Below are 26,408 nucleotides of genomic sequence, written 5' to 3'. Positions count from 1 at the left end.
AGCTTTCTGAAAATCTAAGTATATCATATCATATGCTTTCACATGATCTACAGCTGCAGCTGCATGTTCAAAAAATTCTAATAAATTAGTAAGACATGATCTGCCTCGTCTAAACCCATGTTGACTATCTCCAGGGGCGGTTCTAGAGGCGGGGCCACGGGGGCCCTGGCCCCTGCTGAAATCAGATTGGCCCCTGATTGGCCCCCGTTCCATCAATCGTCGACGAGAAGAGCAACCGGAGAATTCTTCACAACGATCACAGATGCAATTCCACCCCCAAACAATTGGCGGCACTGCGGCAGTAATGTGTCGATGTAACTTGGGAGAAGAAGCAGTGCTTGAAACTAATGCGTGAAATCGATGGGAATCGCCAAAAAAAAGAAGAAGAAGAAGTGCTTTGGCTTGAGCGATACCAGAACATTCTTCTCTGACGTCATGCCAGTACGCGGGAGAACAGTTATCCAACTTCAAAACAATTCTTGGTGAGTCACAAATCCTCGTGTTGGTTGTCATTAAAATATGAAAGGATATTTAGCTGCTGCTCTTACTTATTTTAGGTTTGTTAACTAAATTGTGGAAGAAGCACTGTCGAAGTAAACCAATAAACTTGTAAGCCACTAAACTTGTTAGCAATGCTAACATGTTTTTGCTAAGATAGCGCTAGCAAAGATTCTATAGTTAACTTTATCAAACGTCTGTGGCGCTAACTTTAGGGTTTTTGCATGCACTAACCGCCTTGTATGTAATTATACCTTTGTGATAATGTTAATTATCGTGTTTGGCAGATGAAAAAAAAGGGACAGACACAGGGAGCCATTCAGAGGTTTTTTACAAAATTAACTTTTGATACCACTGAAAGTGAGGGTTTAAGCAAGGAGAGGTCAGAGGACAGAATCAACCAGAAGGCAGCTGAGGACCAGGGTAGCCCAAACCCCTCTTCACCAGGTCAGAGAAAACATGATGTAGGCAAAGCCAGATGATAGACACAATGCAATGTATTAAATGGCATTCATTGAAATTGCAACGAGGAGAAATGTACTGCCGAAGTGTATTTGCACCGTACTGAATAAATTATTTTGTGTGCTTGAATGTACCCTGTACTTGGCCCCTGAATGTAACACGTGGCCCCTTAATGGCCCCTGTTACAGAAAAATCCTAGAACCGCCACTGATTCTAGAAAGAAAGAAAGACTTCATGATGAATCTAGGAAACAGAGGGGTTTAAGTACTATGAAGGAGAGAGGGTTTGAACGAGGTGAAAGAAAGATTGACCAATGATAGGAGAGGAGGACAGAACAGGTGCACCTGGCAGGAAAGAATGTGGAAAGACTGGTTTGACTGGACAAAGGAAAGGAGAAGCACTAGACTAGTATTCGGGAGAGGGAGACCTCAGGTGGTGAACTAAGGTGGAAACAGGGGAGACCGTGACAGTCGGTTAAAGCTTCACTGGTTAATTGATGTTTAGCTTTCAGGGCAAGAAGTAGGAGTTGGTTCTGTTCAAGAGATGATTCTGTGATTTTGAGAATGTCTGAAGATACCTGGAAACAAGCAAAAGTAATGATACTATTAAGAATAGAAGTGTAAAAAAAAATATATATATAAAAAATTAAAGTTAGACTATAATGATAACAAGAAGTACCCTATGAAGACGGAAGGCAAATATTTGCAGAATTATTAGATGTTTTATGATGTTAATATGCAGAGACAAGCTATCTATAACTTACATGACTGTCTGTTATGCTTTCTTCCATTCCAGCATCTTTAAGCTCTATAGGTATGCTTCTCTAAAAACAAGAACAATAAAGTCTTAAATATATATATACACACACAAGATCATTCAAACTTTGATTGAAAAATCAAACGTTCTTGAAAGTTGTAACAAATTCACAATCCTTTTCAAAAGAAATGTATTATTTCTATTTGGCTGAAAGGGTTATCATAACATGTAATACCACGATTTTCCCTAGAAACATACTTTCCTTTTTAATTTAACTTCAGGTGTGAATTATCCTCACTTTCTGATGTATCCTAGTTTGCAATAGGTACCTGGGTGTGGATTTTGCAAAGATCCTGACATTACTGTTTCAAAAGGCAAAACATTTCCTTATATCCTTACTACTGTAGATGGAAAGTAATTTTAGGAATCACAAAGAAACAGTTGAAAGTGCTAAATAAGTATTTTGATGCACCATATTAATTTAGGAAACTTACATGTTGTCTTTCGTCAGCTTCTGTATCTGATGGCTCCACATCACTGGCTGCATTGACAGCAACGACACTCTAAAAAAAATAAGTGTTAAGTTTGAGCATTCAGGACTTGTTTTGAAGATCCTGAATATCACTGGTCCACAATTTATCTATGAAACTATGGGTTAATCTCCATATACAAAATACTTTTCACACACACTTTAAATGTACAACTAAACTTACATGTTGATGTCTTTCGTCAGCTTCTGTATTTGATGGCTCAATATAACTGGTTGTATTAACAGCAACAGCACACTACAAGAAAATAACATTATATTTAAACATTCAGGACAGGTTTAGCATCACCTCGAATATCCCTAGCCCTTGAGGTCGATTGTTATTGTGGTCTTCAAGACCAGTGCTTCTTAACCTTAGTCCTGGAGGAGGCCCACTGTCTGCTGATTTTCATTACAACAACATTGTCAGTTATATCAGTCACTGTGGTCCTACTGTACCCCTATGCCTGCTGTTTTTTTTTCCAGTTGAGCTCTTAATTACCTAATTGGCTTAACTGAAGCCATTTAACCCTTTTCCCAGGTCTCTGGTTGTTGATGAGTTACAAAGAGCTGGACTGTGGCCCGCCACGACTGGATGTGAAGAACACTCACTCTAGGCCTTTAACTTAATGTTCATATGTAGGGGCCTATCCATCTGATTTTTTTTTTGCACATTTATTAACAGAAAAATTGATGGTATGTGAAATCATCTAAGCTGAATAAAAATATAATGTTCCACCAATAATAAAATACATGTATTTATTAAAATTATAGACATAATAGAATGTTCACAGATTATTAGTTCAGAAAACAAAAGTTTTTTATATAGCTTAAATAGAATTAACACTCAAATCAGTTGTAGGGTAAACAAGACCTATTTTTTGGATTGATTTTATAATTATACATGTATGGCTGCATGAAGCTTACCTGAGAATCTGATATTTTAGTAACTTTGTTGCTTCTTGTTGGGTAGTCCACATTTCCCGCTGTTCGTTTTCTGTAAATGTAAATCAAAAGGCAATAATTACATACTGTAATTAAAATATAAAAAGTATAAACATCGTATTATATTTTTTTAACCTGTTTCTCCATCTCGATGCTGTTCTTTTTGGAATTGCATGTCTAGGTTTACTTAAATACTGTTTATAAGATTGTAAACTCATCATCCAAATCTCTTCATTTGCCAAACTTTATGTAGTGCGCTTGCAGTTTCAGAAGAAAAAAACTGTAACTGATGGGATATGTAGTACTTTATATGGAGGGTGATCTTCATGTTCATAATCATGTTCATCTTAATTTTGGCACTGATCACCCGCCATACTTTATACTCTAGTGGTCTATGCGAGTACACACTGCTGGTGTTATTAAGAACGCCAAGTACCAGAATGCAGAGCGGGACTGTTTTTTGTGCATTTGTGGGGGGAAAAACGCACAGAAAAAACGGACGAGAAGGTGAAGGTAATATGGCGGTGATGGGAAAGCGGGGTCGACAAAGACTCTTACAGCATGATTCCCACTGCTTGGATTAGCAAATCTGATTTATTCAGCATTGCTGATGATGGCGAAGAGACGACTCGAAACTTCAGAGCAGAGTGGAGAGACACGAACAAACCCCCAAAAGGTGGATGGCCTGTCCATGAAGCGCAGATCATCATGACTGGTACCAATGTTTATTTAAAAAGAAAAAAATTAAGTCTTTACATGCTATTTGATATATACAGTCACAGTCTATTTGAAATTAATGTTGATTTTATTAATGTGTTGTACTTCTAACATACTCTTATAACATGGTAGGTGGTGCTGAGGGCGCTAAAAACTCGTCATACTTGACTGGCATTTGTAAGAACGATTTATTGTGTGTTGTGCTTAAATCAATAAAATCCCCAAAACCACAAAATAAATTAAACTTCAGTTTTGATTCAGTGTTGGCTGTCCATCTTAATTTGTATGGTCAAAGCACAGTATTTTTATGACAAATAAATATAATCCCCAAATATCTGTGGACATAATGCAGGGTTTTATTTATTTTATTTTTATTTTAGTAAAAGAAGGCGGACTAAGAAGAAAACTTAATGACCTAAAAAAAATGCCCTCATCTAAAATGAAGAGAGTACCTAAACCAACCAAAAAACTTGACCTTGATGAATCGCGGTGAGATAATTACTTCAAATATTAAATACATGTATTGCAGGATTATTATTTTTATCATTTTCATATATATATATACACTCACCTAAAGGATTATTAGGAACACCTGTTCAATTTCTCATTAATGCAATTATCTAACCAACCAATCACATGGCAGTTGCTTCAATGCATTTAGGGGTGTGGTCCTGGTCAAGACAATCTCCTGAACTCCAAACTGAATTTCTGAATGGGAAAGAAAGGTGACTTAAGCAATTTTGAGCGTGGCATGGTTGTTGGTGCCAGACGGGCCGGTCTGAGTATTTCACAATCTGCTCAGTTACTGGGATTTTCACGCACAACCATTTCTAGGGTTTACAAAGAATGGTGTGAAAAGGGAAAAACATCCAGTATGCGGCAGTCCTGTGGGCGAGAATGCCTTGTTGATGCTAGAGGTCAGAGGAGAATGGGCCGACTGATTCAAGCTGATAGAAGAGCAACTTTGACTGAAATAACCACTCGTTACAACCGAGGTATGCAGCAAAGCATTTGTGAAGCCACAACACGTACAACCTTGAGGCCGATGGGCTACAACAGCAGAAGACCCCACCGGGTACCACTCATCTCCACTACAAATAGGAAAAAGAGGCTACAATTTGCACAAGCTCACCAAAATTGGACAGTTGAAGACTGGAAAAATGTTGCCTGGTCTGATGAGTCTCGATTTCTGTTGAGACATTCAGATGGTAGAGTCAGAATTTGGTGTAAACAGAATTAGAACATGGATCCATCATGCTTGTTACCATTGTGCAGGCTGATGGTGGTGGTGTAATGGTGTGGGAGTCTCCACACTTTAGGCCCCTTAGTGCCAATTGGGCATCGTTTAAATGCCACGGCCTACCTGAGCATTGTTTCTGACCATGTCCATCCCTTTATGACCACCATGTACCCATCCTCTGATGGCTACTTCCAGCAGGATAATGCACCATGTCACAAAGGTCGAATCATTTCAAATTGGTTTCTTGAACATGACAATGAGTTCACTGTACTAAACTGGCCCCCACAGTCACCAGATCTCAACCCAATAGAGCATCTTTGGGATGTGGTGGAACGGGAGCTTCGTGCCCTGGATGTGCATCCCACAAATCTCCATCAACTGCAAGATGCTATCCTATCAATATGGGCCAACATTTCTAAAGAATGCTTTCAGCACCTTGTTGAATCAATGCCACGTAGAATGAAGGCAGTTCTGAAGGCGAAAGGGGGTCAAACACAGTATTAGTAAGGTGGTCCTAATAATCCTTTAGGTGAGTGTATATAATTTCATTTTAAACTTTTTTTCTCTCTGAATACAGCACAAAATAAGAAAGAAAACTGATGGAGCTTCAAGAATTAGATCCCATAATATCGACATTTAAAGAGTCCAGGGAAGTTGAGCTACAGCAAAAAGTTAAGCAGCTCGAAAAGGAAAACACAAGACTTAAAAATGAAAACCAATGTCTTTTTTATTATAGCAAATCATTCCTTACCTTGATCAATGTTAGTCTTCAGTCATTTAGATTCCATGTGTGATTTTCCTGAGTAATGTATTATAGTTGATCATACTGAAGTAATCTAGAACCACAATACAGACTCTCAATGTGCACTGTCTAACAGTTTAATAATACTGATTATTAAATAAAGTTTTTCAACATAACTTGTGCAAATCCTACATTATTTTATTTGTAGCTAATGTTAATGACCCACAAAAAGGTCAGTTTGCCAATAACATAGAGCAAGTCTCTCAAGTATAATTGCAGGCATTGATGGTTTTGTTTTCACTTTGTATTAAATATATTACTAGAAATTATTATCATGTAATACTAAGGTTTTTTTCTCCAGAGATTCCAGACCTTTTGGACAATCTGAAAACAATTGTAACAAAAGCCACATTTATCAGCGATGAAGACAAAAGAGTGTCATCATCAAGTGGTTCTGACAGCCCCACACAAATTGTTCTGAATCTGACCAAGAATCACCAAAACAGGTATAACACTCTTGGTCTAAAATATTACAAAGACAAGGTAAAAATATATATATATTGAAAAAAAATATTGGTTGTAAACAATCTAATGATGCTACATGATCAGTTATATTCATAGTTATAGTTGATAATAAGAATGTAATTGAGTTATGGGTGTCACAGATTCACTGACTTTATTATGTCTGTAAATTCATAAACTTAGAATTGAGACATACTGTGGGTTTTTATAACAAATTTCTGTAACAAAATCACAGCCTTACTGATAATGGCTGAGTATTCCACTTAACATAATATAAGAATAGTTTGGGGATAAACTTGTTTTTAATTTACCATTGTCTTTTAGGTGGAAATTTTCCCAGGCACTGGAGTTTACATTGACAAACTGTCCTGGGTCCTTGCAGAGAGGTGCAGCACGAATACGTCATATGTAACAACCCTGACGGATGCTGTCTTTGACATTCCAACATTATTAAAGAGCAATCTTCGCGGTGGTGGCAGCAAGAAAGATCCAACTTCGGAGAAAAAGACACCTCTGGATCGCTTAAAGGTGGAAGCCATTTATGGTATGTAAATGCTGTTGTACAAAATTTCTAACTCTCCTTTTTAACTGTATAGAACACAAAGGGTTAGCATTTGAAATGCTCCTTTGGCCTTTGTTTTAGTTTCAGAGACTAGAGTTAATTTATTAATAAATAATAATACCTTACATGTAGCAGCTGGAAAGATCCCAAAGTGCTATACAGACTCACTTCACCTACCACCCTCTGGGGTGCAGCCATTTTGTACCAGCAGATTACTACACAGCAGTTAAGGTGGTATGGGGGGGAAAATATAGAAATCCTATCCTGCCTTTGTCCTTGGTGTGCTGTTACTCCTCACTTGGTTATCAGCAGCTCACATTCCCTTCTTGCAACGTATTATCTGCAAAGTACCTTCTAATGCAACTGGCAATGTAGAGGTAATGATTATTATTCATGAGTATTAATCATAATATTGATAAGATGGGAAGGCGTAGTTTAGAATGCCAATGAAATCACTGCTAGTTTTTAGAAATGACCATTCAGACACTGTTTGTAAAATGTTAAAGCCCCTTGGGCGTATGTCCCAGAGGGGGTATAAAAGCTTTATTCTGTCTCAAAACTTTTGGGGAACAGTGTCATGCTGGCCTAAAATCCTTTGCACGTAATACATTCTGACGAGAACTCCCGACTCCAAATCTTTCTTCCACCACAGTGGAGTCATAACAAATTTGTTAGACCTGATTGAGGGAAGCCTGACTTAGAATTCAGCCACGTCACTCTTTCAACAACACCTTGTAAATCACCTTGGATTAATGCTTCAGACATATTAATACATAATAATAATAATAAATAGTGCCATGGGATCCTTGACAATATAAACTTTCATGTCTCATTTAAAGTCTCAAATACTTTTGAGCAAATACTTCACATTTCAGTCCAGTTGTGCCACATCAATGTAATGCTTAAGCAAGGTATTAATAGGGAAAATACTGCCTTTGCATAGCTGCTTCCCCAAGTACAGATTTTACTATGAACTAGTGTAAGACAAGTTTAAGAGCATACAGCAAAACATTTAAATACACCCACACACAAAAATGTTGTTGATTTACTGTGACAATATGTAACTAATGAACCCTTCTCAAAGATATGTGGTATGTTTTTTAAAAGATTTTTATATATCTATGTGCAAGTCATTAAATCTATGTGATACATGTTTTTTAGGGGCTACCTTGAAAAAATTTCCCAGTACCCCAAAGAGTGTAATTGGTGGTGCAATTAACAGCAAGATAAATGAACTACGACACAGAATGAACAGGGTCGGGGTCAATTCCAATTCAATTTTTAATTCCCTTTTCAATTCAATTCCAATAAAGAATATTCTGTGAATGCAAAAAGGAATTGGAATTTTGAATTGATTTGTAGGAGGAATTGGAATTGAAAAACAGGAATTGACCCCAACCATGGTTTTCAATGAGTGTTTTTTGTTTGTTTTTTAAGACAAACAATCTCTTTTGGTATTGTTAAAAAATATTGTAATAAGTTGAATAGAACATTATTTCAAAGTTATATTACAAAATTGTGCTTCTTGTCTGTCCTGTCAACATTCTTTAGGTGACCCCAATTTAATTGTAAATGGGGAGGGGGGGGAAATAAGAGTAAAGGTCTGAACTCTCAAAAACTGTTTTCTTTAAAAATTGGGATTCATTCTTCAAAAAAACTGTTTATTCTTTAAAAGAGTTTGCCGAGTGATGTAAGTCATATGTAATAGTTCTAAACTAACATATTACACATGAGATCATTTCATAAAGTAATGTAAATGTTACTTATTTTTGAATAAGTGTTGAAAATAAACAAAAATAAATTGTATAAATCTTGTGTTATCTTTTCTATGCAGGAATTATATTTATATGAAGTGTCAGTGTAGCTATTCTATTTTCTGGTTACAGTGTGTGGCATGTAAAGCTTTGACGACAACTATATTTATAAATGTGTGTATATTTTAATGTTTTCACATTTTTCTTCATTGAAATATGATATGAAAATATGTAGATTTGTATATTTCCATTATGAAAAAAGTACAGGTAAAGTATAAAAAAGTATACATGCATTTAACTTATACAAAATATATATTTAAACTATAAGAAACATATTTAAAGTATAAAAAGATAATATTTAAAAAGCATTACAAATATAATATATATATAATATATCTATATTTATATATATATATATATAAACATCTTGAATAACTTATAAAATCATATTCAAAGTATAAGAAACACATATTTAAAGTATAAAATAGGCATATTTAAAGTATACAAAATAAATAAAAAATTATGAAAAAAAATATATAATAAAAGCATATTTAAACTATAAAAACACATATTTGAAGTACAAATAACATATATGAGGAGAAATGTATGTTACATATACAAACACAAAAATAAAATCCTTACATACTACAAAAAGGGGCCAATTTTGTGCCAAAACCACATATGGTTTATCTATGAACATATATAAATACACATACAAAAGCAGAAGTTATTTCCTTGGCTGCCTCACATACAGCGCGGTGGCGGCGCTAGACCCTATTTAGAGGGGCTTCAGCCCGGCTGTATTTTGTCAGCCCACCTAAAAAAATAAGATTATGAAGTAACGGCGCGATCATACAGTCCGACAAAACCCCGTCAGCCGCCCCTTGTATTTTCTCTCAGACCCTAAAAACAGCACAACACAGGAACCCAAGAGTGAAGAAGTCACTCTGTCAGCAACAACCACCGCCAGTCAAACTCCCGGATCAGATTATTCTCAGCCCAGTTGTCTCCTCCAGGATATCAATAGTTTTGCGCCAAACTCCCGCAATAATGCAGCGATGTAGTCGCTCTACAGCTCACCAGCCACACAAGGCAGAGAGCTGTGCTGCTGCAGACACCTGTCACTGCGCCTGCGTGTGTCTCCCGCCGCCTGCCTGTCTGTCTGCCTGCCTGCCTGCCTGCCTGTCTGTCTGTCTGTCTGTCTGTCTGCCTGCCTGCCTGCCTGTCTGCTTGAAACTGTGGTGAAAGGGGTGAATTTCACTGCAGACACGTCTGTTCGCCTCTTTATATGAAACAATGGAGCGGAGCACACCTTTTCCATTGTGTCAGACGGCTCTCGCAGGGCTGTTAACATGGCTGTTCCAGTTGTATTCAAATATGCAAGTGTTTCTGGTGCCAAAAATCAGGCCGACTTGGCTGCTAAGTTCACTGACAGCGTCTGGGTTACCAAACTGGCATATTTCACTGATGTCTTCACAGAGTTGAACACATTGAACAGCTCTGTAACAAGGGTAGTGTCTAGTAGTTTTATAATTAACTTTCCCTGACTGCCTTTTGATCTGTGATTGATTTCTCTGGCTGCATAATTGACGGCAGGTCTTGTTTTGCATACAAGATTGTGGATGATTTGTTGCTCTGAGATCTGACGCACTTTATCTCCATTGGTTCTCCGCACCGTATCTGCCTAAGGAAGAGGAGTGTCTTTTAAAAGGAGGACTTCGCTTTTGTACCGGGTGGTACTGGTACTGGTACTGGTTCTGGTACTGGTACTGGTACTGGTACTGGTACAGGTACAACGTGTGGGGTCGCTGGCTACACAGAGCGAGAAACTGTTTGTCTGCTGCATTTAAGGAGAGCAACTATTACATGAGACTGTTGCATATGTTCCAGAAAGTCGGGTTGGTGAGTTAGTGATTAAGCACCCATCCCTGGATATTATTAGGATTACACCTCTCCTACTTCAGGCGCTGTTTGGTTTTAGTTATTATTCTGAAGTGTATTGTTTTATCACACATGCAGTCTGTCTTTTATATTGCTTTTAGAATTATTAACGCTATATTCTACTTGTAATTGGGTATCCCTGTTTTGTATTTTAAATAGCTGTTATTGTACAAGTTGGCTTTTATCTTGTCTTGATCTATTCTTAGTTTGAGAGTAACATCTGCAATTATCGTGCCCTAGTTTTTTTTTGTAAATCTTTACTTGTTATTTTATTTCATTATTCACTGGTTTGTAATGTATTAAGATGTGTGCAGATTGTTCGGTTTATTTCTTGGTTTGGTTGTAAAGTTAATCACCTGATATTAGATGTGTATTGTTATAGATTTATGGCACTATTTAAATTGTTCACTTATCCCCTGTGGTTTGCTGGGCTGAACTTGCCATCTCAGACTCTCTTGTTATTTCAAGGTGAACGGTTTTATTGGAGGACAATATTTTAACCCTGTGTGTAATAAATGCATTATTTTAATTCTGGTCCAACTATTTTACTGTACATCAAATTGTATTATCAAACAAATACAGTATATTGTGTTTGTACATAATTAATTGGTTTGAAGCAACAAAAGAGCATTTCACTCAGAACACCACATTATGCGTCTCTCTGAAAAGGGCAAAGATGAACAGTTTAAACTGTAAAAGTATACTATCATAAAAAATTGCATATGTGACAAATTAATGAATTGGATTGAAACCAGAAAAGAGCGTTTGCAGTCCGGATAACATGAACACATTATGCTCTTAATAATGAACACAGCCTACGTTCCAGGTGTACACAGCAACAACTGTAATAACATAACAGAATTAGGCCTCCTCAGTTTTGTTAATTTGATTGGGGGTTGTGGAGTCCGGTGGCCTGCTGTCCTTTTCACTTGAGGCAATGTTTCTCAGAGTCTGCTTGTCTTTAATGAGTTTGTCATAGAAAGCTGTGCACTTTAATCCAAAATTTACTCGAACAAATAACACTGCCTTCATGGATGTGACAGCGAGTTGGGATCTTTCTGGTGTCCACATAGCGTTCATCAGTGAATATACCCGTTCAACCGAAGCTGACGTTCCAGGCAGACAGAGGACAAACTCCACTGCCTTGGCGAGTGATTGGAAACTCACAGTCCTTCTGTCAAGCTCATGGGGAAACCTCTGTCCACCTCTGAGAAGTGGCCGTCTTCCTTGAGTCCCAGTCGGGGATGCTGCGGCTGATGATTTCTTTGGCGTTAGTCCATTCGTCAAAGAGGGTGTTCTCATCAATTTGACTGAGTGGGAATTCTCGAGTGGAAAGCAGTGAGACTGCTTTGAAGGTATGCAATGTCGTTTGAGTCAATATTAAATAAATAAATAAATAAATATGGCTATGAAATAAATAAATGAGGCAATCAATATATAAATGAGTCCATATATAAATAAATAGTTTTTTTTTTTAATTATGTTTTTCATAATGCCACATTCCAGTATTTCATGGCACTATTTCATAATGGCAAATTTCTGTATTTCATGGCACTATTTCATAATGGCACATTTCCATTTGGTATATTCAAATACTTATTTCCCTCATTAACATGCAAATCCATGTATAACTTTTTTGAAATGCGTTTTTCTGGATTTTTTTGTTTTTATTCTGTCTCTCACTGTTAAAATACACCTACCATTAAAATTATAGACTGATCATTTCTTTGTCAGTGGGCAAACATACAAAATCAGCAGGGGATCAAATACTTTTTTCCCTCACTGTACCTGCCAAACCTCTCCAGTATCTTACATCCTCTGAACGATTTGTTAAAGTTAGACACAGCATGGTTATAGGGTCCACAGCAAGACAGAGCTTTCAACACAGTGAAGGACATGATATCCTCTGCGGATGCAAGCAGCTATGGTTTAGGGGTGCATCCTTTTCCAGGAAAATGATAAGACACTGAAGCCAGTAGCCTTCTGTTCCCGTGTTTTGATCTGTAATTCTAGATTGTATTGAACTTTTATAATGCTGTTATGTTTTGTAAGTCACCCTGGATAAGAGCATCAGCTAAAAATAAATAATAATAATGAAGTTCAAACCAATTGCCAAATACATTCCAGGTAAGAACTTGCTTGTAGCTGATGCACTATCAAGACACTCAATGAAAGATACTGAATAGTCAGAACTAGAGGCTGAAATACAAGCATATGTCAATGAGATTGAAGAACATCGACCAGTGAACAAATCTGTACAGGAACAGATCAAACAAGACAGCCTCGCTGACAAACAGCTGCAGTGTGTATTGAATTACATGAGGAATGGCTGGCCTGAGTATCTTAAAGCCGTGGCTGAACCAGCAAAACTTTGCAGAAAGAAGAAGCCTGAGTGTGTTGAATGGATTTGTAAAATGTGGCAAATCAAATTGTTATTCCCTGTAGTATGAGAGCAGACATGGTAGAACAGATTCACCAAGGACACTAAGGCCTGACCTGACCATGGTGAGAAAGAATGGACATTTACAGAAACCCTCCAGAGCGAATGTGCTCATACATCATGCAGAAGGACCATGGAGACACTCAGAGAAGAAATAGGCACATTCAGATTGTGAATAGGGAGAAAAAATGTGCCCTGACAACTGAAGGGAAGCATTCTATGCCAAAGCTACCAGTGTAAACACCAGTCATCAACCACCAACACTGCCGAGTGTTGAAATGGCACAAGACACCTCTTGCCAAAAGGACTATCAAGATGTAATGATCAGATATGGACGCATTGTTAAACCAACTACATGTTTAGATATGTACATTTGGGAATGAAGCAGAAGTGTCAGAATAATTACTTGTTCTTCCCAAAAGGGGCTAATGGCAGTCTACCCATAGTTCCTAGTTAGCTAGTTTGTTAAAATGAAAATAATAAAAATAAAATGTGATTAAAAACACTGTTCATTGAATCTACTGCTGCTTAACTTATATGCATATTTCATTACCGCAATGCCATAGTCTGTAATCAGACATATATGATAGCTTCCCCATAGGGGTGGTCATTACATGTGTTATGCAGAAAATAGAAAAGAAAAATAAACTAATAAAACGCTGCCACTGACAAGGAAGCAGCAAGGAGATTATTCATGAATCATTATTCATGGTCAGCACTCCCTGACTGCACTCCCATATATGCATTACATATCATATTTCTGTTACGCACAGCGTGGAGCAGAAAGGTAGAACTCAGGTGCGGTGAAGCACAGCGTAGTCGAACAGGCGTGGGTCAAGGGCCAGCAAACAGAATCCACGGGAGCAGGGCAAGAAGAGTGGTCAAGGGGGTAGGCAGGAGGTCAGACGATCGGGCAAACAAGTCAGAAGGGGCAATCCAAGAAGTGATGGTCAAAGGAGGTAATCAATGGTCAAAAGGATATAGCAGGCACATACGGGAATGCTTAGAAGTGACACTGGGAAGCATTCAAGACTTAGCAATCAGTGACTGTAACCGAGGGGTCTGAATAAGTGGGGCTGAAAACCGTGGGAGGTGGTGCTGGGCCAATGGGAGGAGATAGCAGTGGATGGAGAGGCAGTGCGACTGACAGGAGTGTGTGATTAGGAGCTTGCACCTAGTGTTGAGGAATGTTCATATTCAGGGGACGAACAGTGGAAGTGTGGAGTGTGGAAGGACACAACTTCTCTTTAAATATAAAGGTGGAACAAACTGCTGAAATGGGGAAGAGTTTGTTTTCTTATGCAGATATACTTCACAAGATACTAATAGATGTGTGAGCACAGCAGAGAATGGATTAGTGCTTCATCCAGTTCATCACTCATGACAACCGAATACTCACCCTTTTCCCCAAGCTGATCTGCAAATAACAAAGACAAAAAATTACTTCAAAATTCCACCAATAACAAACTCAAATGTGACCTTTGAATTAGTGTTTCTAGCCAGGACCCGGGGCATCGAAAACCCGGGCAACCCGGACGATTTCTCCCCCCAAAAATATAAAAGATTCTTCTTCTTATTGTTATTATTATATTGCAGAGCTCTGTCTCTCTAATCTCAAAATGTGCAGGAGTAGGCTGCTGTGTTGCCCTTTTAAGAGAGACTGCTGAGCGGCTCCACAGAGGAATTCCCAAAGTCTCCTCATTGAGTTACTCACCCCTGAATTTCCACACGGTCTCCATCTCTGCAAAGACATTCAAGATGGGAATAAGTCAGACTGGCGACAGGCTGGGGCACAGAGCAATGTAGGAGATCAGCTAACTGTATATGGTTACTACATTGAGATAGAAGTCTTATGTTCCAGCTGATGCCATTGTGAGCAACACCACCCTAAGCCTTACAGACAGACAGCTAAATATGATTTTATTTCAGTACTGTGTAATCCCTTTCGTCAACAGGGCTTTTCCGTTGCACAGTTTCAGTGAGGTATTGGCTGAGGCGCCCCTTCAACTCTTTTTGACTCCTTCTCCTGCATCCTTTGCTGACTCAAATTAATGCAGGAATACAGAAAATTCTAAAGGGTTCATAAACATGCTCTCACCACTGTATAGTAATGGAGCCAGGTGGTAAATTTGGATATAGAGTTAATTTCCTTGTAGTTTAGTTTCCTTGTGTTGTATTTAGATTTAATTAATTTATGTATAAACTTATTAAGCTCTATACAGTTTGAAGGTTGCATACCCACTGATTGGTCATTTAAAAGGGTAGAAAAGGAAAGTGTTAAAACTAATTTGTGTACCGCAGAGAAACGAATACAAAGATTAATCTAAATCGTGACATCTCTAAGGTCCTTCTCACCTCCCGCCACTAGGGGCCGCTGCGCCGTAGACGTTAATTAGGTTAAGTTAAGCACTTCCTCTTTCATTGCGTTTCCGGGTAGAGCTGAATGGGGAGAGTGAGGCAAGATGGATGCTGTGGTGCATCGGAGCTGATCGCGGGTAAATCTCCAATTTAGTTATGACATCTTGTTGAAATGTAAATGTATACAGGTTTATATATTTATAGTCTTTGATATGTGAACATATTACGTGTTTTAGGTGTTTATCGTGACGGATAATTAAGTGTTCTGTATTTTGTCTTTGTCTTCATACAGCTGTAAGCCCACTGCCGTATTGTTTAGTATTGTTGTGTATTATCTTGTATTGTTTTTATTTTATATCCTGTACCTCGTATGTTCTATAGTAAATTCATGTCATGCCAATTTAGAAAGGCCAGTTGCACACCCTCTCAGCAACATATAACAAAAATAAACAACCCCCAAAGAAGTTAATGTGTCCTGTGTAGTGTATCAATTTCACGGGCTACACATTTTTGGTACCAGAAGTGGGGTTAAAAATATTCAAATTGGCTGTATAGGTGATATATTAGATAATATGGCCCTGGTGAAGAATTGAGAGCAGTGAATCCAGTCCTGTGGTCATCCTGTTGGTGAGAGGCAAGTCCAGTGAGCAGCTGTTTGTCGGAGTGAGACGGTTCCAGTTACCGGCTCTGGTCCAGATGTTTGACGGTGTCCCAGAGTAACGACAGCTGCACCTGTGAGGGAGAGTCGACCGTCTCCTGCGAGTGGTTCCTGCTCCGGCGGTTCCTGCTTCTAGACGGCCTGCAGAATTCATCATAAGAGACTGTTTCCAGCACTCTGTATCCTTGGTTAATCAAACACCGTTGGACTGAGTTGACACATTTCACTTTAGTAATTTCAATTTTTGTATATTAGAGTTAATCAGAACATTAAAAATGTATGGTGATGAAGAAGTGGTTAATGATGCAGAGCATCTGGTGGCAGTTGAGTGTCCAGGTGTTGATCAGGACATTATGGTAGAGCTACAGCATCAAATTCGAGAGCTTAACAGGTTTAGAGATGAAACTGTAGCAAATAGGGCTACAGCCAGTAATGGGGCTAACTGTTCATACATCTATGTACCACGTGAGCGTCATATTCAAGCCTTTAGTGGAGAGTTCAGTAGGATGGGAGATCAGTAGAGGAATTCATTGAGGAGGTTGAAAGAGTCCTGAGGTCTAGAGAGCAATCTCAAGATGAACAGCTTGACTTTGTGATCTCTCTCCTTAGAGGTTCTGCCTTAGAAGAAGTAAAGTTGTGTATTGGTGATGACACTAGCCTGCCTAGTGATGTTTTCAGCTTCTTGAGAGACGCGTTTGGAGAAAAATGTAGTGCCACACAACTTCTACAGGCCTTTTATAACCGCAACCAGGCAGAAGGTGAAAAGCTCCGTGATTACTCCCATGCCTTATCACAGATTTTAAGCACTATTGTGAAGCAATCCAGACACACATTGCCTAATGAAAAGATTGTCCTTAGAGACCACTTTATTGAGGGATTGAGAGATTCTGCTCTTCGACGAGAGCTCCGCAAATTTGTCAGAGACCGGCCTGAATCTAGTCTGCTTGAGGTCCTTAATGAAGCAGTCCTGTGGTCAATGGAGGACACTAAATCCTCTGGTTCTAGAATAGTGAAAAATAGGCAAGTGCACTCTGAAGTGGTCAGTGAGACACAGTGTTCAGCCGCAACTGCTCTAACTGATCAGCCTGCTGCTCTAGATGATATCCTCAGAGTGATAGCCAGACAGGATAAGCGATTAACTGAACAAGATCAAACTATCTCTGAGCTCATCAAAGCAGTTAAAGACCTGAGTACTCGTAAAGCACAACAGCCTGATCGTCGACCTAGAATGCAGCCCAAGTACACAGATGATGGCCAGCCTATATGCTTTAGATGCCATGGAGTGGGTCATATAGCCAAGAAGTGTAACAGCATCATGCTTACTTGACACTGGCAGCCAGGTTAGTACGATAACTGAAAGCTTTTTCAGGGAGCATTTGTCTGGGGAGGATGAGGACATGTTATCTACATCTGGGTGGTTAAAGATTACTGCAGCTAACGGGTTAGATATACCTTACCTGGGCTCTCTGGAATTAGATGTAGAGACTATGGGGATGACTTTACCTCAGTGTGGGTTCCTTGTAGTCAAAGAGACGCCCAACTCATCTTCTGTTCCTGGTCTCATAGGGATGAATATCATCAGTAGATGCAGACAAATAGTTCATGCTGAGTTTGAGACTACTATTGGTGGTCAGCTGGATTCAGACTGGAGAGGAGCTTTCCAGCAGATGCAATCAGTGAATGTTGTTGATCAGGCTACTTTTGCTCGTGTTGCAGGGAAAGATCCTGTCCATGTACCAGCCTCATCTTTAGCTACTGTCATGGCGAGAGGTCTCCAGACTGTAAAAGCTATTGGTTTGTCTCGGCTTCTAGAGCCTTTGAGCACTCCTCTACCAGGTGGTCTTGTAGTGGTGCCTACTCTAGTGACTTCTGACAGTCATGTATTTACAGTGCAAGTGATTAACCTGTCTCAGTAATAATTATTAAAGGGAGAAGGCTTGCCTGATTGACAGCATATGGGGCCTACTAGCAGCTTTGAAATTGAGGCTTTCATCAAACCCCTTGCATAAGCAATGTTACCCATAGTGCCCTTTGGGTGTTATATCTTGTTTTTCAGATAACTGGGGCTGCATATGCTACCTCAGGAGGTAATCAGGAGGAGGCGGTGGAATTCTCTCTAAGCACACAGGATGCTCTCGTGGGCCCCCCACCACCCCTCTATTAAGCCTACACATGTGTGGTCCTCCAGGTAATCCACTGCTTAGATATAACATGTCTTTTTTTATATATATAAAACGGGTTGCCAGAGTTAAAACACACTGTAAGCTCACTCCACTCACTGATCTTTGTTTTATTTAAAAAACAAAGATGAACATAATGTTTTCAATTATTTCAGAATCATTTTTATGCTGTTTTGGTACAGTATGACATAAAATACCAAAAGTATTTTAAACAAATAACTAAATAAATGAATATTGATTTTGAAGACCCTGGTCGCGCCTCACCAGCAGCACTGGGGCAAGTCCAGGCATATGGGCCCCTAAATACAATACTTTATAAAAAAAATAAGCAACAACAACTCAGATCAGTGCCAGGATTTAATGAAATCATACAGTATAACTTACGATATTAATATACAGTGGGGGGAAAAAAGTATTTGATCCCCTGCTGATTTTGTATGTTTGCCCACTGACAAAGAAATGATCAGTCTATAATTTTAATGGTAGGTGTATTTTAGCAGTGAGAGACAGAATAACAAAAAAATCCAGAAAAACGCATTTCAAAAGAGTTATAAATTGATTTGCATGTTAATGAGGGAAATAAGTATTTGACCCCTTCGACTTAGTACTTGGTGGCAAAACCCTTGTTGGCAATCACAGAGGTCAGACGTTTCTTGTAGTTGGCCACCAGGTTTGCACACATCTCAGGAGGGATTTTGTCCCACTCCTCTTTGCAGATCCTCTCCAAGTCATTAAGGTTTCGAGGCTGACGTTTGGCAACTCGAACCTTCAGCTCCCTCCACAGATTTTCTATGGGATTATGGTCTGGAGACTGGCTAGGCCACTCCAGGACCTTAATGTGCTTCTTCTTGAGCCACTCCTTTGTTGCCTTGGCTGTGTGTTTTGGGTCATTGTCATGCTGGAATACCCATCCACGACCCATTTCCAATGCCCTGGCTGAGGGAAGGAGGTTCTCACCCAAGATTTGACGGTACATGGCCCCGTCCATCGTCCCTTTGATGCGGTGCAGTTGTCCTGTCCCCTTAGCAGAAAAACACTCCCAAAGCCTAATGTTTCCACCTCCATGTTTGACGGTGGGGATGGTGTTCTTGGGGTCATTCCTTCTCCTCCAAACACGGCGAGTTGTGTTGATGCCAAAGAGCTCGATTTTGGTCTCATCTGAGACCACTTTCACCCAGTTCTCATCTGAATCATTCAGATGTTCATTGGCAAACTTCAGACAGGCCTGTACATGTGCTTTCTTGAGCAGGGGGACCTTGCGGGCGCTGCAGGATTTCAGTCCTTCACGGCGTAGTGTGTTACCAATTGTTTTCTTGGTGACTATGGTCCCAGCTGCCTTGAGATCATTAACAAGATCCTCCCGTGTAGTTCTGGGCTGATTCCTCACCGTTCTCATGATCATTGAAACTCCACGAGGTGAGATCTTGCATGGAGCCCCAGACCGAGGGAGACTGACCGTTATTTTGCGTTTCTTCCGTTTGCGAATAATCGCACCAACTGTTGTCACCTTCTCACCAAGCTGCTTGGCGATGGTCTTGTAGCCCATTCAAGCCTTGTGTAGATCTACAGTCTTGTCCCTGACATCCTTGGACAGCTCTTTGGTCTTGGTCATGGTGGAGAGTTTGGAATCTGTTTGATTGATTGCTTCTGTGGACAGGTGTCTTTTATACAGGTAATGAGCTGAGATTAGGAGCACTCCCTTTAAGAGAGAGCTCCTAATCTCAGCTCGTTACCTGTATAAAAGACACCTGGGAGCCAGAAATCTTGCTGATTGATAGGGGATCAAATACTTATTTCCCTCATTAACATGCAAATCAATTTATAACTTTTTTGAAATGTGTTTTTCTGTTTTTTTTTGCTGTTATTCTGTTTCTCACTGTTAAAATACACCTACCATTAAAATTATAGACTGATCATTTCTTTGTCAGTGGGCAAACGTACAAAATCAGCAGGGGATCAAATACTTTTTTCCATCACTGTGTGTATGTATGTATGTGTATATATATACTTACCTAAAGGATTATTAGGAACACCTGTTCAATTTCTCATTAATGCAATTTTCTAATCAACCAATCACATGGCAGTTGCTTCAATGCATTTAGGGGTGTGGTCCTGGTCAAGACAATCTCCTGAACTCCAAACTGAATGTCTGAATGGGAAAGAAAGGTGATTTAAGCAATTTTGAGCGTGGCATGGTTGTTGGTGCCAGACGGGCCGGTCTGAGTATTTCACAATCTGCTCAGTTACTGGGATTTTCACGCACAACCATTTCTAGGGTTTACAAAGAATGGTGTGAAAAGGGAAAAACATCCAGTATGCGGCAGTCCTGTGGGCGAAAATGCCTTGTTGATGCTAGAGGTCAGAGGAGAATGGGCCGACTGATTCAAGCTGATAGAAGAGCAACTTTGACTGAAATAACCACTCGTTACAACCGAGGTATGCAGCAAAGCATTTGTGAAGCCACAACACATACAACCTTGAGGCGGATGGGCTACAATGGCAGAAGACCCCACCAGGTACCACTCATCTCCACTACAAATAGGAAAAAGAGGCTACAATTTGCACAAGCTCACCAAAATTGGACAGTTGAAGAATGGAAAAATGTTGCCTGGTCTGATGAGTCTCGATTTCTGTTGAGACATTCAGATGGTAGAGTCAGAATTTGGCGTAAACAGAATGAAAACATGGATCCATCATGCCTTGTTACCACTGTGCAGGCTGGTGGTGTTGGTGTAATGGTGTGGGGGATGTTTTCTTGGCACACTTTAGGCCCCTTAGTGCCAATTGGGCATCGTTTAAATGCCACGGCCTACCTGAGCATTGTTTATGACCATGTCCATCCCTTTATGACCACCATGTACCCATCCTCTGATGGCTACTTCCAGCAGGATAATGCACCATGTCACAAAGGTCGAATAATTTCAAATTGGTTTCTTGAACATGACAATGAGTTCACTGTACTAAACTGGCCCCCATAGTCACCAGATCTCAACCCAATAGAGCATCTTTGGGATGTGGTGGAACGGGAGCTTGCCCTGGATGTGCATCCCACAAATCTCCATCAACTGCAAGATGCTATCCTATCAATATGGGCCAACATTTCTAAAGAATGCTTTCAGCACTTTGTTGAATCAATGCCACGTAGAATTAAGGCAGTTCTGAAGGCGAAAGGGGGTCAAACACAGTATTAGTATGGTGTTCCTAATAATCCTTTAGGTGAGTGTATATACCAGCCTGCCAGGCGGATCGACACCATTTAGTACCAGCCTGTGAGGCATCGGGATATATAGTAGAAAAAGCAAACTCACCACTTAAAGAAATACAGTATTTTAGAGCTACCAACCACTTCGTATTTTCATATGCATTTAAATGTATATGTAAGGTTATCCTTTTTAAGACAAAATCAAATATTTACATTGTAAGCTGTCCCAATACCGGTACATGATAATGCACAATTAATATCCAATACTTGTTTGAAGCCTAAGATATAGAGTTGGCGAACATTGCACAGTCGAACATTTACAATCTCTGAACAAGGAATTCATGAGTCGATAAGAGACCAACCCCCTGCATACTTGCAATAAGTAAACCAACCACTATGAAATTGAATTTATGAAAGACAATGTGTTAATTTGAGGGAAAGATGCTTCTGTATTAATCTGGACTATTGATTTAAAGTCTATATTTTTGGAAAATGGAAATCAACTCACCATTTCAAGTCGTACTGTGCTGCTGCAGTTAGTCTTGCCGCGGTTTTCAATTTGAAAATGCAGTATCGAAAAAAAAAAAAAAACAATGTCCGTTGATACCTTGCAGGCGTGTTGTGGGTGTGATGTATCAGGAGAAGCGGGGTTTCGTGTGAGCGGTTTCTGCTATCGGCCCAACACGCAGCGCTGCCTGCCAGTCGCTGTTCAAGGCTAATTTGTCCCCTGAGCTGAACACACGCACAGGTTTCCCACACAGAGCTGCTGCCACGACTGTCCACACCGGCTCGCACGGTGTTGTGTCCCCGCCAGCGCAGCTGGAAGAGAAGACACAGGACTGACTGAAACCTCCACTGTGGATGCTCGGTAAGAGACTGTTCTTCTGGCTGTGTTAAGACTAGGAGGCTGTCCTGTTTTTCGTTTGATTGGACTTTATTGTCATTAACTGTTGGAAAGTGTTGGAAATCAGAATGGCCATGTTCTGTGGTGTCGATTGATGTTTGAGGTCAGATGAACTGCGTGTTTTATTTATGCGTTTAGATCGTACAGCCCGCTCGCTTGTTTTTCCGCCCGCCATTGCGAGCAGCAGAGCAGCCTGGTCAGCTCGTCAAAAATGACTTTTTACTGTGGTGGTGGTGATAAACATTTAAACTAACATTATGTGATTTGCTTGAAGTGTTTTATGTCTATGTATTGTATTGTAGGCAAGTCAAGTGTTAAATTGATCAAACGTGATCAACTCACTGTCGGCCGCCGGCCTCTTGGTCGTCACTTTAAAAAAAAAAACCTTTAATTTAACAAACATAAAATGCTCCAAACATTTTTCTAAATTAACTTAATAAACAAACAAAAATAAATAAGTACTTTGGCATTAAAAACAAAACGGAACTATTTTAATGGCTGCAACAGTTGTATAGGCTGTGTAATGGGATAAAAAAAAAAAAAACATGGGCTCCAGTCTGACTCGGGCCGAGATTGTGATGAGCTGTCGGACAAGAGCCGGCTGGGCCTAGATTAGAGGCCCGTGCAGGGCTTTACCAACAGTGACTGTGTTTCTAACAGTCAAGTATAACAGGGACACTACACTTACCCTTGTTCAAATGGGGGAAAATAAAACCAGTGTGAGGTTACCTCCTGATTGTAGCCACCTATGCCCCTAGTCATTGCTTAATTAACCAATTGGAATGATTTAAACTAAAGGCCACCAATTAATATAGAGGTTATTTTACAATCAACCATGGAAAAGTATAGTCAGGACACTAGGCAGGAAAAAGCAGGAACAGATTTTATTAAACCGGACAAGGTCAAGACTAAACGCCATAAAATCAGGAAAAACACACACTGCAGCCCACAGAACAATTTAACATTAACACAATATCCCCAACCCTCAGATTATACAGGTGTTTAACAGATCAGTATTACATGGACAGACTATCACTCAAGACGGCCAAATAGAATTTTGGAACCGAATAGTATCATTGGAATAAATACTCAAATTAATAAAACACCAATAAAAACAATGATCTTTAAAATTGCTCTCCCCTTTATAAAAGAGTCTACCTGCATGAGAACATGGAGGTTACTTCTACCAAACCACTCTAGAACAGAGCAGGCCAAACGAGAGCCAATAAGTGTTCAGGCACTGGTATGGCAGCAGACTCGTAGGCCAATGCAATAAAGTCAACAATCCCATATGACAGGCGCTGTGTCCACACACTAAAGGACACACACAATCGTTCCATACGAGGGAGCCCCTTGGTATAGTCCATGTAGTACTGCAGTGCCTGCATCGGGAACAGCAAATACAGCCAACTCTCCTCCTCTGAAGAGAAGGGAAGAGGCTGGAATGCCATCAACTCTACCAGCCTGTTCACATGGAAGGAAGAGATGACTTTCTGGAAGAATATAGGGTTAGGCCAAAGCAAAGTCTTTAAGGAGACCAGCTTCAACTCAGCCAAGTGAAGAGCGTACAGCTCTACATCAAGGCACCAGATAGGAAGAGAAATGAGGAGGCTGGATCCTCTGCGCTCCCTTCAGAAACTGGGAGGCCAGGAAATGAGCCCTGAGTGATCGGGGACATGACAAGCAAAGTCGGGGACCTGCCCTCATCCAGCAGCTCCTGCAGTATCAACGAGATTATAGTCACAGGGCAGGTGACCTTTGTCCAGACACCAAGTGTGAAAAGTCTGCCAGCGGTACGAGTACTGCGACCTCATACAGATAGTCCTGGTCGACTGGTTGCACATTTTATTTATTAATAAGCAATGAAAATATACCAGGTTCATCCTCCCAAAAACATTCGTGTGAATCTTAGAATATGTGAAATGAGCGGAGGTGAAGGCAGCTGTAGTGGTCTTTTAATAAGCAGCGCTCAGCAAAAGAGGAGAGATGGACAGAGCAGAAAGTAAGACAGAATATGGAGCAGGTGGGATACAATCAGAAAAAGAGGACAATAAAAGAGATGCAGATATCACTATATACTGACGGAGCTGTTAGAGCACCAATTAGGTTGTGTTAATGAATGCTGACTCAAAAAGGAATTATACAGTGTGGAATCAAGTGAAGAGGGAGCTGGACAGGAGAGATTGACCATTCTTTTTCATTATTATCCTCTTCCACCTTTGTATCGCACTTAGTTCAGCTTTTTTTTAATTACTATATGTTATACATTCATTTTTAAATTTTAAATTAATTTTTTATGATGGGTTATTGTTTTTATACACACCAACAGTGTTTTGTCTTGTCTGCAAAGACTGGATTCAGCTGAAGGTGCATCCTGACGCAGTACAAGCAGCCAACCATGGAGAGCGCCCCAGAGATCGCATCATTGCCTTGGAGCTGATTGGACACTTTCCTGGATGTTTCATTTAGTTTTTTCTATTTGCCACAGAGACACTGGATTCAATTTTTTTAATGGAACTTCTTAACTTTTTGGACAGTTTTGATATAACTCTTTAACCATGTTTGGACTAGTACTACCTAATAAAGCAATTGTCTCCTCCAGTTGGTGTTCTGTTTTCCATGTAGTGGGCTTAAACTGGGGGCCCCAGGTAAAATAATCTGCACATGACTGGATTTTTGCTTTAGTGATAAACAGAGGGAGTTTGTGGAAATTGAGGCCTAGTGCTCATTTTAATCACTAGGTGGCATAGTTGAGAAGAAATTATCCTTACCTCTTTCAGAAGACATTGGCTCTACTTTGTGTCAAATCTATGCTTTCCACACCTCACATATATATGTATCTACTATCTAGTGTTTCTTTGTGTTTTAGCTTCTTTCATGAATTTGACACTTATTGCTCTACCTCTCTATTTGCTTCTGTGTTGTGAACTAATTAATTGTTGTCATACTAATGTTGTCATACTAATGTCTGTTTAATCTCTTAAAACGGGGCAGCATTTTTGTCCTATGTAATAAAATGTTTATATGAGATGTACCTTAATTTCCATTTGAAAACATTTTTTTACTAAAGACTTCTTATGGATTTTGACCATATGATTTACGATATTGGCCCATAACTGCGATTATATGATTAATCAATGTTTTATTAATTTTGGGTTTGTCTGTGTCCTGGTGACAGATCTGACACTTTCTCTGTTCTTCTGCTCATTATTCTTTGTCAGTCTTTCTATTCTGGCTTATAGTTATTAAAAGGGTTATCCCTCCTGGCTCCCCAGCTCATAGCTGTTACAACTGTTTGACCCCATAACCCAGGGTGTTAGATAACATCTGCAAATGTGCTGACACCAGGCAACATTAGACTAAAGACATGTACAGATTTGTATTGGAAGTTTCTCTCAGGGGTAAAAACAATAGTGGACAGAAAACAGCTTGATCTGTTTCAATTTTAAATCTGCATCATAGTCTACCTGCAAAAGACAAAGCGTAAAGAAGGAACAAAGAAATCTTGAATTGTGTGTTTGTGCAACAGCAATGCTCTCTAAAAATATTAAGTTTCTAAAAATATATTTCAATACATCCAACACATCAGAGTTCAGTCCTGTTCAGTACTGCCGGACTACACCCCTAAGCCTGCTGTCTGACACCCGAACACTTCTCATATTTCTCAGTGCAGGAGGAAATATAAATATATAATATCATCTATATGAGTTGGGATACGATTACTACCACTTTTCATCTCCCCCTGCTGGAGCCCGAGTCCAAGATCTTTTAATTCTTTTATGAATGATTATATTTTAAAATGAATTTTAAAAATGAATTTTAACTGTTTTTAAAGATTTAGTTTTTTTTTTTTTTGGGCTGTTTTTGTTATATTTTTTTGTCAAATGCATTGGCTGTTTGGTTTTAATTTTAAATTAATTGGACTGTTTTGGTGATTTTAGTAATTGATTTAAAAAAAAAAAAAATCACAAGTATTACAATTTTGAAATGTTTTTATTTGT

At 39.4% G+C, this 26,408-nt stretch overlaps 1 long non-coding RNA gene across 2 annotated transcripts; it reads left to right on the top strand.

Moving 5' to 3' along the window:
- Positions 1 to 15,551: 15,551 nt before the first annotated feature.
- On the top strand, positions 15,552 to 25,008 carry LOC136767964 (uncharacterized). Of its 2 annotated transcripts, XR_010821911.1 has the most exons (5): positions 15,552 to 15,600; positions 15,756 to 17,461; positions 18,178 to 18,309; positions 22,118 to 22,371; positions 24,737 to 25,008. It is a non-coding gene; the product is annotated as an uncharacterized LOC136767964 (long non-coding RNA). The 2 variants fall into 2 exon arrangements; XR_010821910.1 differs by having other exon boundaries at positions 15,756 to 18,309.
- The last annotated feature ends 1,400 nt before the right edge of the window (positions 25,009 to 26,408 follow it).

This window comes from Amia ocellicauda, chromosome 14, assembly GCF_036373705.1.
Source record: "Amia ocellicauda isolate fAmiCal2 chromosome 14, fAmiCal2.hap1, whole genome shotgun sequence".
Lineage (NCBI taxonomy): Eukaryota > Metazoa > Chordata > Actinopteri > Amiiformes > Amiidae > Amia > Amia ocellicauda.
Note: the sequence above shows the minus strand (reverse complement) of the source record. Positions and strands in the feature narration are given on the sequence as shown.